This window comes from Salmo salar, chromosome ssa21 (genome assembly GCF_905237065.1).
Source record: "Salmo salar chromosome ssa21, Ssal_v3.1, whole genome shotgun sequence".
Classification (NCBI taxonomy): domain Eukaryota; kingdom Metazoa; phylum Chordata; class Actinopteri; order Salmoniformes; family Salmonidae; genus Salmo; species Salmo salar.
In genome coordinates, this window is record NC_059462.1 from 5,081,788 (window position 1) to 5,095,165 (window position 13,378).

A 13,378-nucleotide genomic window follows, 5' to 3' on the forward strand; every position below is an offset into this window, starting at 1 on the left:
ATCATTGGCTAGTACGGAGAATTAAGTAAAACCACAATTTCAAATCCCTATCTCCATCCATCACTAATTTAGGAAAGGGACAATTTCTGCTAGCTAGCTAGCCACCGGAGAACAACAACGCAACGAGATACAACAATTCAAGTAGTTTCTGTTAATGACGTATGCTCTCAAAGCAATTTGATAGGAGAGATGCCAAATCCAAGCTGGCTTTCCTTGACACTTTTGTTTTTCACCTGGAGCATTTGAGCTCGTTCAGTTTAGCTCAACGCTGATTGACAAATGTGTTATACTTTTTTTGTCGAGGGAGGCCAAATACTCGCTGTCATCCCTTGCATTCAATGCTACGGACGGCAACAATGTTATACTCGTTTGGACCAGACAGTATCAGATAGATGGCCTGGCTTCCCTTGGCCACCATGAATACATGCCACTGCATACTGATGTTATCAAATGTAGTTTTCTCACTATTATGAAATGGGTTGATTTTCAGACCCTTTTCTCTTCACTATTTATAAATATAACATTGGTCTATCTGTTTGAACCTGTAACATTCATATCTACGCGTATGATACAGTTATTTACTCCTGTACCCCATCTGTACAGCAGGCCATTCATGACCTTTAACATGGTTTTAACTCAATTCAAAAATTGCTTACTGATCTTACACTTGTGCTAAATGCTAATAAAATCAAATTTATGTTGTTCTTTAGGTCTGCTAATATTGACCTTGAGGATTTGCACATTAAAGGGAGCCCAAATTGAGAAAGTGCCCCATTATAAGTTCTTGGGTATTTGGATAATCCTTCTTTTAAAAACATATTGAAAAACTGACAAAAAAGCTAAGAATTAATAATGGTTTATTTTATAGAAATAATTTCTGCCTCACTTTGGAAAGGTGAAGGAAGGTATTTCAAGCAAAGCTTCACCCAGTACTTGATTATGGTGATGTAATCAACATGCATGCAGCAGCCTCTGTTTTAACCTGTTGGGGATAGGGGGCAGTATTGACACGGCTGGATAAAAAATGTACCCGATTTAATCTGGTTACTACTCCTGCCCAGTAACTAGAATATGCATATAATTATTGGCTTTGGATGGAAAACACCCTAAAGTTTCTAAAACTGTTTGAATGGTGTCTGTGAGTATAACAGAACTCCTATGGCAGGCCAAAACCTGAGAAGATTTCAAGCAGGAAGTGGCCTGTCTGAGAAGTAGTGTTTCATCTTGGATCTTTTTATTGAAGACTCAGGATCTGTGCAATAACGTGACACTTCCTACGTCTTCCATAGGGTCTCAGAGCCCGGGAAAATGTTGAACGATATCGAGGCAGGCTCTGGCTGAAACACTTTATCGCTTTTGGCAAGTGGCCACTCAGAGTACCCTGGGCTTAGGCGCGTGCCCGCTTCGACCGAATGCTTTGTTTTCCTTTGTCTGTTTATCTAAACGCAGATTTCCGGTCGGAATATTATCGTTTTTTTATGAGAAAAATGGCATAAAAATTGATTTTAAACAGCGGTTGACATGCTTCGAAGTACGGTAATGGAATATTTAGAATTCTTTTGTCACGAATTGCGCCATGCTCGTCACCCTTATTTAGCCTTTAGGATAGTGTCTAGAACGCACGAACAAAACGCCGCTGTTTGGATATAACGATGGATTATTTTGGACCAAACCAACATTTGTTATTGAAGTAGAAGTCCTGGGAGTGCATTCTGACGAAGACAACAAAGGTAAGAACATTTTTCTTATAGTAAATCTGACTTTGATGAGTGCTAAACCTGCTGGGTGTCTAAATAGCTAGCCCTGTGATGCCGGGCTATCTACTGAGAATATTGCAAAATGTGCTTTCACCGAAAAGCTATTTTAAAATCGGACATATCGAGTGCATAGAGGAGTTCTGTATCTTTAATTCTTAAAATAATTGTTATGCTTTTTGTGAACGTTTATCGTGAGTAATTTAGTAAATTCACCGGCAGTGTTCGGTGGGAATGCTAGTCACATGCTAGTCACATGTTAATGTAAAAAGCTGGTTTTTGATATATGAACTTGATTGAACAAAACATGCATGTATTGTATAACATAATGTCCTAGGGTTGTCATCTGATGAAGATCATCAAAGGTTAGTGCTACATTTAGCTGTGGTTTGGGTTTATGTGACATTATATGCTAGCTTGAAAAATGGGTGTCTGATTATTTCTGGCTCGGTACTCTGCTGACATAATCTAATGTTTTGCTTTCGTTGTAAAGCCTTTTTGAAATCGGACAGTGTGGTTAGATTAACGAGAGTCTTGTCTTTAAAATGGTTTAAAATAGTCATATTTTTGAAAAATTGAAGTAATAGCATATCTAAGGATTTGAATAACGCGCCACAGGATTCAACTGGCTGTTGAGTAGGTCTAGCCCATAGAGGTTAAAACCTTTAGACTCAGTCTATCACTAAGCACTGCGTTTTATCACAATTTTCGTACACATCTCTAGGCTTGAGCAGAATTCAGATTGTCAAACCTTCATAACAACGTTATGCCATACCAGGATATTCGGTAATACCGGAACTGAACACGAGAGGCGATGTTTTCAAACCCCACTGATACTCTGTAACCTAAAGGTTAATAATGCTAACAAGTACATGTAAAATCCCATAAAAAATGCTAACTACACTGAACAAAAATATAAACACAACATGCAACAATTTCTAAGATTTTACTCAGTCAATTTAAATAAATTCATTAGGCCCTAATCTGTGGATTTCACATGATTGGGTATACAGATATGCATCTATTGGTTACAGATACCTTAAAAAAGGCAGGGGTTTAGATCAGAAAGCCTCATGCAGCGTGACACAGCTCGCATAGAGATGATCAGGCTGATTGTGGCCTGTGGAATGTTGTCCCACTCCTCTTCAATGGCTGTGCGAAGTTTCTGGATATTGGCGGGAACTGGAACATGCTGTTGTACACGTCGACCCAGAGCATCCCAAACATGCCCAATGGGTGACATGTCTGGTGAGTATGCAGGCCATGGAAGAACTGAGACATTTTCAGCATCCAGGAATTGTGTACAGATCCTCGCTGCATTATCATGCTGAAATATGTGACTCGTTTCAGGAAACAAGGCCTATGTCGCAAGTCACGACTTCACAGGAGAGGTAGTTTATTTTTGATCAAAATGCGTTTTTGGGCAGAAATGCCTCCTGGAACATTTGAACTTTCATGTGCTTTAATAACAAATTTGTATGTCATCTGTAAATATGAATAAAGTTGTTAAATTACGAGCCTAGTTGGTTTAGCCACAGAAAAAGCCAGGAACCTGGCTGAGATAATGAATGCGCTAGACATGCCGAGAGATGAGTTTCGGATTGATCTTCAGTCTAGCATCTTTTGTCTATAAAATGAGCTGCTCGTTATGTGTAATCCTTTCTACTGCAATCTTTTTCAAAAGCTATAACGTTAGCCATAGAGAGCTGCAAATGTGTTGCTACTGCTTTCAATAACATTACTGCCCTGAATTTATCAGGCGCTATCGACAAAGGTCAGTGGGAAAAAGTTGTGATGGACTACTTTCAGGAGGATGATTCTTATGGCATTGTACATGGTCAGTGTGAACCAGAATGACTTGACACAATGGACCATGCAAGCTGTACAAACAAAACGGAAACGACACAGGAAGTTATAGCCTAATGTTAGCTAGCTAACTAACTAACTAACATTGAACCTTTATGGTTAACTTTAGATAGCTATGACAATCAGTTTGTATTGCTAGTACTCTATGCATTGGGATTATGGTTCATTGTGTAGCTAGCTAGCTACATGTCTAAACCAAAGACTCCACTTTGCCAGATGATTACTGTCTGACGGTGATCTTCGGTCATTTATTGTGTATTAATACAAAAATATTTATATCTGGAATTTGTCTTTCAGCATTAGTAGAACACACCTGACTCTCCTCCACCAGTCATACAAGGGGAATGGTCTAATGCCTCCCATCAAAAAGAGAGCTGGTCAAAACAAGCACAGATTACACCTGAAGCATGAGGACACAAGCACTTTGGTGGAAAGCTGCTGCAATCTCATGTGACAAAAGCAGCGGTGTGGCGCCTCTACAATAAATTGATGACAACACTTGGTATGTAACGCATAAACAACATGTTTTGATTATGTAATTTACATCCAACATGAATGGCACTACTTTTATTGATCTCACATTATTTCAGTATTTTCCAGAGGTACGTGTAGTCAGAATGTCTTTCTTCAGGAATCTATGGGAAAAATTCCTGCTGGCAGTAACAGAGGAACAGCTATCAGGTTTTCAGATCTGCCAATCTGCCAGAAGCTGTTAAGTCAGCAAAGCTGAATAAGCAAGAGCAGCATCTCCTGCTTGTTCAGAGTGAGCAGTATGGCTACCAGAAGATGGTTGCTGACTGCAAGATCACCTGTCAAGACCAGCAGTTGTCTCTGGGGGCCCCTACTGAACCAGCAAGCAAAGACATCAGGATGCATTAAAGATTTGATTTTATTCAACAAGTAAGCAACATTTCCTCCTTTATACTGATTAAGGAAATACACTACCATTCAAAAGTTTGGGGTCACTTAGAAATGTCCTTGTTTTTTTTTTTTAAGAAAAGCACATTTTATGTCCATTAAAATAACATCAAATTGATCAGAAATACAGTGTAGACATTGTTAATGTTGTAAATGACTATTGTAGCTGGAAACGGCTGATTTTTTTATGGAATATCTGCATAGGTGTACAGAGGCCCATTATCAGCAACCATCACTACTGTGTTCCAATGGCACGTTGTGTTAGCTAATCCAAGTTTATAATTTTAAAAGTCTAATTTATCATTAGAAAACCCTTTTGCAATTATGTTAGCACAGCTGGAAATTGTTGTCCTAATTAAAGAAGCAATACAACTGGCCTTCTTTAGACTAGTTGAGTATCTGGAGCATCAGCACATTAGAGCGTCTAGTTTGAGGAACAGATGCCTCACAAGTCCTTAACTGGCAGCTTCATTAATTAGTACCTGCAAAACACCAGTCTCACCATCAACAGTGAAGAGGCGGCTCCGGGATGCTGGCCTTCTAGACAGAGTTCCTCTGTCCAGTGTCTATGTTCTTTTGCCCATCTTAATCTTTTATTTTTATTGGCCAGTCTGAGATATGGGTTTTTCTTTGCAACTCTGCCTAGAAGGCGAGCATCCCGGAGTTGCCTCTTCACTGTTGACGTTGAGACTGGTGTTTTGCGGGTACTATTTAATGAAGCTGTCCGTTGAGGACTTGTGAGGCGGCTGTTTCTATTTGGACGAGCTATGTCGGAGCGACATAGACTAAGATACAGTAGAAAAGAATAGAAAAGAGTATATACATATGAGATGAGTAATGCAAAATATGTAAACATTATTAAAGTGACCAGTATTCCATTTTTAAAGTGGCCAGTTATTTCAAGTCTATATATAAAGGGCAGCAGCCTCGAAGGTGCTACTGATGCCTATTTAACAGTCTGATGGCCTTAAGAAAGAATCTGTTTTTCAGTCTCTAGGTCCCAGCTATGATGCACCTGTACTGTCCTCTCCTTCTGATAGTGGGCTGAACAGGCAGTGGCTCAGGTGGGGTTTGTCCTTGATTATCTTTTTGGCCTTCCTGTGACATAGGGTGCTATAGGTGTCCTGGAGGGCAGGCAGGGAGTACAGGAGGGGGCTGAGCACGCACCCTTGTGTGGCCCCTGTGTTGAGGATCAGCGAAGTGGAGGTGTTGTTTCCTAGCTTCAGCACCTGGGGGCGGCACGTCAGGAAGTCCAGGGCCCTCATTTATCAATGTTGCGTACGAACAGAAATGTTCATAAACCATGCGTGCGATCATTTCTAAGGAAAGTGTGGGATTTATCAATTTGTACTTATACTTGAGAATGTGTGGGATTTATCAATTTGTACTTATACTTGAGAACGTGTGGGATTTATCCATTTGTACTTATACTTGAGAACGTGTGGGATTTATCCATTTGTACTTATACTTGAGAATGTGTGTCAATTTAAGCACACCTCTGACCATGCATACCCACAGCACCTTGTGGTAGAAAAGTCAAACTGATAATGAAATTCCATCCACCAAATGGAGAAAGGACTGACATACTGTACCAAATCATAAACATAATACATTAACAGTTTATTAATGTATTTATTTTATAGACACTTAAACTGCTAATAGTTTTCTCAGGGTGCTATCGAATTCATAAACATGAAACCATTTAAGCCTAATTGAATAATAAAGTCAATTAGAAAGAGTGGAATGTAAGGTTGGAGGCAATTTAGTTAAACCAGTTAAATAATATAAAAGGCAACACTGAGGCATTGTGACTTGTCCAAAATGGCAAATCTTGCATTGATGAAGGATCTGGCACAAGCTGCATTACACAGGGAGCGTGTTTTCAATGAGCGTGCAGATATTTTTGCTGAGAGTGACGCTTAGCTTACTAGTAGATTTTGTTTTCCAAGGCATATTTTACTGTATCTCAGCAACCAACTCTCTCCACTATTAAAAAGGGAGACAAAATGCACCAATGCCATCCCAGTGCATGCCCAAGTCCACTCCACCCTGGGATTTTTGGCCACTGGAACATTCCAAAGGGAGATTGCGGATCGGTCTGGCATTTCACAACCAACCAGGAGCCGAATATTGCCTGCAGTCCTTCATGGCATTATTTCATTCACCCACAATACATACAGTTTCCGTACACTGCCATGCAACAGGCCAGAGTGAAAAGGGATTTCCATACCATAGCTGGATTTACCAATGTCATTGGAGTAATTGGCTGCACCCACATCACAATAAAAGTTCAATCAACAAGTTCTTTCAATGATTGATTTATCTCTCTCAGGCCAATGCATACATCCTCCATCTGCTATTTGAGTCCAAGAATTGATGTGTTGATCTCTTGTTGTTTCAGGACTGCGTCAGTCAAAACATGCGGCGCAGCTGAAGCGCTCACCTGTCACGCAAGTTTAAAGGATTTTGGAGACAGGCGCAGGAGTGCGTAATATTTTTTTTATTACACCCAAATTACGGTGTGCCGTGTAAAGGCATGGGGACTGTACTAACTTGACAAGGAATGCCCACACGCATTTCGATATTACTTTCCTTTACTTTCAACCCAAACCTAAAGGTGTATTGCCAGGTACAAACGGTACAAATATAGCAGAACTATATAGCCCACTCAACCGGTGGTAGAATCACATTGCACAGAACTTAGTGATGACATCATCAAAAGGGAAAGGTCACGGTCAATACCAATAATAACCATGTCATTATTTATATAGTGTCCACACTATAACACTTCTCCCCCCTCAATTTAAATCCCCCCTGTAAGGAAAACATAAGGTTAACAAGTAAACCACATCAGTGTTTTCTTTTCTTTACTACACCACACTGTAGAACTTCTGCTGGTGTTACCGTAAATGTAAACAAAACAACAACAACAAAATGACAGTCCTTATTTCTTTTCAACTAGGTCTGCTGCTCCAAACAAACACTAACACCACGAGTCTCTCAGTCTCAACTACAGAGTTAGTCTTTCAGGAGGCTTGTGACTACGCTGTGATCTGCGCAGTACTCCTGGTGTGCTACGAGACACAGGTAAGGCGTGTCCCAGTGGAGCTGGGTCTGAGGGCACAGAAGCGGGTTGGGTGCTTGTGAGAGAATGTCCATCACCCTCTGCTGGAACCACTGAATGCCCCTGTTCCTCAGATGCTGTTTCCTGTGGGATTTCAACTTGTATACTACCACCCACAGCTGTTCCGTCTGAAAACATGGTCTTGTCTTTGTCATAGCGCAGGCGGAGATGGTCCTGGTGTCTGCGCATGACTCGCCCATCAGTCAGTTTGACCACAAAGGAGACGGGACCACTCTGACTCAGAATGATACCTGGCAACCAGCGTTGGCTGCTTGTGAAGTTGCGGATGTAGACAGTGTCATTGGGTTTTAACTGTCTCTCCCTTGCGTGGTGGTCATGTCTCTCTTTTTGTTTCTCCTGCTTCCGTTCCACTCGTGCTCTGATGTTCGGAAGCAGTAGATCCAGGTGAGCTTTTGGCTTTCTGCCCATTAACATCACCGCTGGAGCCTGTCCTGTTGTTGTTTGGGGCGTGATGCGGTACTGGAACAAGAACCGAGAGAGCTTAGTTGTGATGGTTCCCCCAGTCATCCTTTTGAGCCCCTCTTTCAGTGTCTGCACAGCCCGCTCCGCTAAGCCGTTTGAGGCCGGGTGAAACGGGGCGCTGCGGACATGGCGGATCCCGTTTCTCTGCATGAATTCTTGGAACAAGTCACAGGTAAACGTTGTTGCGTTGTCGGACACCAGAGAGTCCGGCAGACCATGAAAACACCTGCCGAAGCTTTTCGATGGTTGTGGTCACTGTGATGTTGCTCATGATGTGCGCCTCCAGCCACTTGGAGTGTGCGTCCACCATGACAAGGAACATGTGACCCATGAAAGGGCCTGCAAAATCTATATGCAGCCTGGACCATGGGCGGTCAGGCCACTCCCACAGATGTAGTGGCGCGGGCGGCGCCATCTTCTGGTTGATCTGGCACTCAGAAAATGATTTAACTTTGTCTTCTACCTCCTGATCCATGTTAGGCCACCAGATGTAAGATCTGGCTAAACTTTTCATCCGGGAGGCACCCGGGTGAGCCTCATGGACCTCATCCATGACTTGTGCATGGCCAGGGGGTGGAACAACCACTCTGGACCCCCAGAGTATGCAGCCATCCTGCACACTCAGCTCAGTTTTGCGCTTTGCATAAGGTCTTAGTCCATCATCCTCTATGACAGGAGGCCAACCCTGCATCAGGAATCGTTTCACTTGGGACAGGATAGGATCCCGGTCTGTCCACTGTTTGATCTGTTTGGCATTCACAGGTGAGTTTGACAATCTCTCCATTAGGAAAATTGTCTCGGGAGGCACCACAGTTGTGGCAGGCATCTCTGGTAGCGGGAGATGGCTGAGCGCGTCTGCATTTGCATTGTCCTTCCCCGCTCTATACACTATCGTATGGTGAAATGACGACCATAGAGGTACTGATGGAAGCGTTTCACAGAAAAGACTATGGCCAGACCTTCCTTGTCTAACTGTGAATAACCCTTCTCAGCACTCGTCAGCGTACGTGATGCGAATCCAATGGGTCTCTCTGACCCGTCCTCCATCTGATGAGAGAGTACTGCCCCGACGCCATAGGGTGAGGCGTCACATGACAGGATGATCCCTTTGTCTTGGTCAAAATGAACCAGAAGTTGTGCTGATTGTAGTAGTGCTTTCACTTCCTTGAAAGCTTTCTCTTGTGCTGGCCCCCACTTCCATTTACAGTCTTTGTGGAGCAACTGATAAAGTGGAGCCAACACTGTTGACAGCCCCGGGAGGAACTTACCATAGTAGTTCACCATGCCCAGGAACGACCTGAGCTCTGACCCATTCTTGGGGTTTGGAGCATCCTTGATTGCCCTGACTTTGTCCTCCACAGGACACAGACCCTGCGCTGTGATCTTGTGACCTAGGTATGTCACACTCTATGCTTGGAATGTGCACTTGCTACACTTCAGGTGCAGCCCTGCCTCAGAGAATCTCTTTAACACCTGGTCCAGATGGTGGAGGCGCTCCTCCTCCGTCTCCCCTGTAACCAGGATGTCATCCAGGTACACTGCTACATGAGGGATCCCCTGCAGCAGATTGTCCATTGTCCTCTGGAAAATGGCTGGGCTGGACGCCACTCCGAAAACCAAGCGGTTGTACCTGAACAAGCCTTTGTGCGTGTTCAGTGTGACACTCTTTTGAGTCCTCGTCCAGGAGGAGCTGTTGGTAGGCGTGACTCATGTCAAGCTTTGAGAACGTCTTGCCTCCTGCCAGTGTCGCGAACAAGTCCTCCACCCGTGGCAGCGGGTAAGCGTCTAGCTTAGAGGCCCTGTTGATGGTGAGTTTGTAGTCCCCGTGCCGTCACTTTTCAGAACGGAAATGATAGGAGCTGCCCAGCGGGAGAACTGAACGGGAGTAATGACGTTTGCTTCCTGCAGCCGCTCCAACTCATCTTCCACTTTCTTTTTCATGGCGTAAGGCACTGTCCTGGGCTTGAAAAAGCAAGGCTCAGCCTGAGGATCCACAAACAGCTTAACTGCAGTGCCCTGCAGTGTGCCCAGTTCATCTTTGAAAATCTCTGGGTACTTTTGAATGACATCCTCGGTCACTCGTGTGTGTTTTATCTCACCCTAGCTCAGTTGTATTTTGTTTAGCCAGTCACGCCCTAGTAAACTAGGCCCATTCCCTTTCACCACCAGGAGCCGTGCTCTTGCTTCCTGGCTGTTGTATGCAATGTCCACCTCTAGAGCCCCCAGCAATGGTATGGTCTCCCCGGTTTACGTACGCAGTCTGATCCCTGCCGGTGTGAGGGCAGAAACCTGTCTTGAGCCCCATTTTTGTTTGTAGGTCTCCTCATTTATGACAGAGGCAGACGCCCCCGTGTCAACCTCCATCCTCATCTGCTTTCCATCTACCTCCACTGTAGCATAGATAGGCTCTGCTCACTCACATTAAACATGTTGTAGGAACAATGCTCTTCCTCCTCCTCTGTGCTCTCTAGGTGGTGCGCTGCTGACTGAGGCTTTGGTGCTGTGAACTTGCCCAGCCCAGTCCGCCCACCCTCTGGCTTGCTCCTAGGATCCCTGCATTTTTTTGCTAAATGTCCCTTTTTGTTGCAATTGTGACAGACAGTCTCCATGAACTTACAGTTGTTACCATAATGTGTCCCTCCACATCTGAAACATTCCACTGCTTTTCCCCTTTTTCCTGCCACCTCTTTTGTCACCTGATGCACTGCACAACTTTCACTGTTGGCCTTTTGAATATTTTTCACATTACTAGCGGCCATCTCCATCCCTTGAAATAGTTCCAATGCTCTCTTGAAAGTCAGTGTGGCTTCCCCCAGCAACCGACGCTGTATGCTGTCCTCATTAATGCCACAGACTAATCTGTCACGGAGCATGTCCTCTAACATAGCCCCAAACTCACAATGTTTAGAGCGTTCACGTAATTCAGCAACAAAGTTAGCAACAGACTGACCTGTTTTCCCGAAAATGGCGGTTAAACTTGAACCTCTGGACAATCACTGACGGCTTTGGATTGTGGTGAGTCTGAACGAGAGCAACTAGATCCCCAAAAGGAATTTCTCCCGGTCCCCGTGGTGTAGCCAAATTCCTCATTAGCTTGTAGCTTTTAGCCCCACACACACTCAAGAGAATAGAACGCTGTTTAGCCTCATCTATGATTCCATTTGCCAAGAAAAAGTGTCCCAACCTTTCCACATATTCCGTCCAGTCCTCGTTCTCTTCCACAAACTCAGTGATAGTCCCAAACATTGCCATTATAACGCCAACTGTCCTTGATCCTCGTTAGCGATTATTCACTTGCTGCTGATTGTCCCCGTCGGCGTTTCCGTCCAGCGGCACCTGCTCTCCGTCGCTCATTAAGCTAGCTAGCTAACTGACTACCTCCACTGTTTCTTAGCTAGCTAGCACCTCGCCCTGTACAAGTTGATAAAGTTTTATCCTCGTCGCCAAAAAGGTGTAGTAATTTGACAAGGAATGCCCACACGCATTTCGATATTACTTTCCTTTACTTTCAACCCAAACCTAAAGGTGTATTGCCAGGTACAAACGGTACAAATATAGCAGAAATATATAGCCCACTCAACCAGTGGTAGAATCACATTGCACAGAACTCACTCTTAGTGATGACATCATCAAAAGGGAAAGGTCACGGTCAATACCAATAATAACAATGTCATTATTTATATAGTGTCCACACTATAACAGGGACGAAGACCAAAAAAACATGTATACAAAACACAGAGTTGAATCCCAAACAAAAGAGTGAGGAGTACCTCGAATAAATACACACGCACACAATGATTAACACACGGGACGAGACCCGTAATCATCTACACAATCCACAATCCACAATGGCACAAAAGGCAAAATACGCAGCACAGGTACTCCAATGGACATTGTAACAATAATCGACAGGACACTGGTAAACAAAGGGCACAATTATACAATTACTAATCACGGGGAATAGGGGCCAGGTGTGCGTAATGAAAGTTCCGGAGGGATCCGTGACATCGCCAAAAAAGACACCCTTCTTGTAGGCCTGGGGATGGCTGAGGGGTCTGGCAAATCACCCACATCTGTGAAGATTTCATGTTTTGTTATCTTTGTAATATTCATTTTCTTACATTTATTTTGTTATATATATATTTTATATTTATGGTCAAGAAAAAATATTTAGAATATAAAGCTTGACTTACCATCAGTTGGTGTGTCTGGTATTCCTTCAGGGTCTGGGAGAGGGTCCTCAGTATCACCATCAGTTGGTGTTCCTGGTATTCCTTCAGGGTCAGGGAGAGGGTCCTCAGTATCACCATCAGTTGGTGTGTCTGGTATTCCTTCAGGGTCTGGGAGAGGGTCCTCAGTACCACCATCAGTTGGCGTGTCTGGTATTCCTTCAGGGTCTGGGAGAGGCTCCTCAGTATCACCATCAGTTGGCGTGTCTGGTATTCCTTCAGGGTCTGGGAGAGGGTCCTCAGTATCACCATCAGTTGGTGTGTCTGGTGTTCCTTAAGGCCCTGGAGAGGGTCCTCAGTATCACCATCAGTTGGTGTGTCTGGTATTCCTTCAGGGTCTGGGAGAGGGTCCTCAGTACCACCATCAGTTTGTGTTTCTGGTATTCCTTCAGGGTCTGGGAGAGGGTCCTCAGTACCACCATCAGTTGGTGTGTCTGGTATTCCTTCAGGGTCTGGGAGAGGGTCCTCAGTACCACCATCAGTTGGTGTGTCTGGTATTCCTTCAGGGTCTGGGAGAGGGTCCTCAGTACCACCATCAGTTGGTGTGTCTGGTATTCCTTCAGGGTCTGGGAGAGGGTCCTCAGTACCACCATCAGTTGGTGTGTCTGGTATTCCTTCAGGGTCTGGGAGAGGGTCCTCAGTACCACCATCAGTTGGTGTGTCTGGTATTCCTTCAGGGTCTGGGAGAGGGTCCTCACTACCACCATCAGTTGGTGTGTCTGGTATTCCTTCAGGGTCTGGGAGAGGGTCCTCAGTACCACCATCAGTTGGTGTGTCTGGTATTCCTTCAGGGTCTGGGAGAGGGTCCTCAGTACCACCATCAGTTGGTGTGTCTGGTATTCCTTCAGGGTCTGGGAGAGGGTCCTCAGTACCACCATCAGTTGGTGTTTCTGGTATTCCTTCAGGGTCTGGGAGAGGGTCCTCAGTACCACCATCAGTTGGTGTTTCTGGTATTCCTTCAGGGTCTGGGAGAGGGTCCTCAGTACCACCATCAGTTGGTGTGT

General features: G+C 44.3%; 1 pseudogene; it reads right to left on the bottom strand.

Moving 5' to 3' along the window:
- Positions 1-7,022: 7,022 nt before the first annotated feature.
- On the bottom strand, positions 7,023-12,213 carry LOC106581625 (uncharacterized protein K02A2.6-like; annotated as a pseudogene).
- Between the last annotated feature and the right edge of the window lie 1,165 nt (positions 12,214-13,378).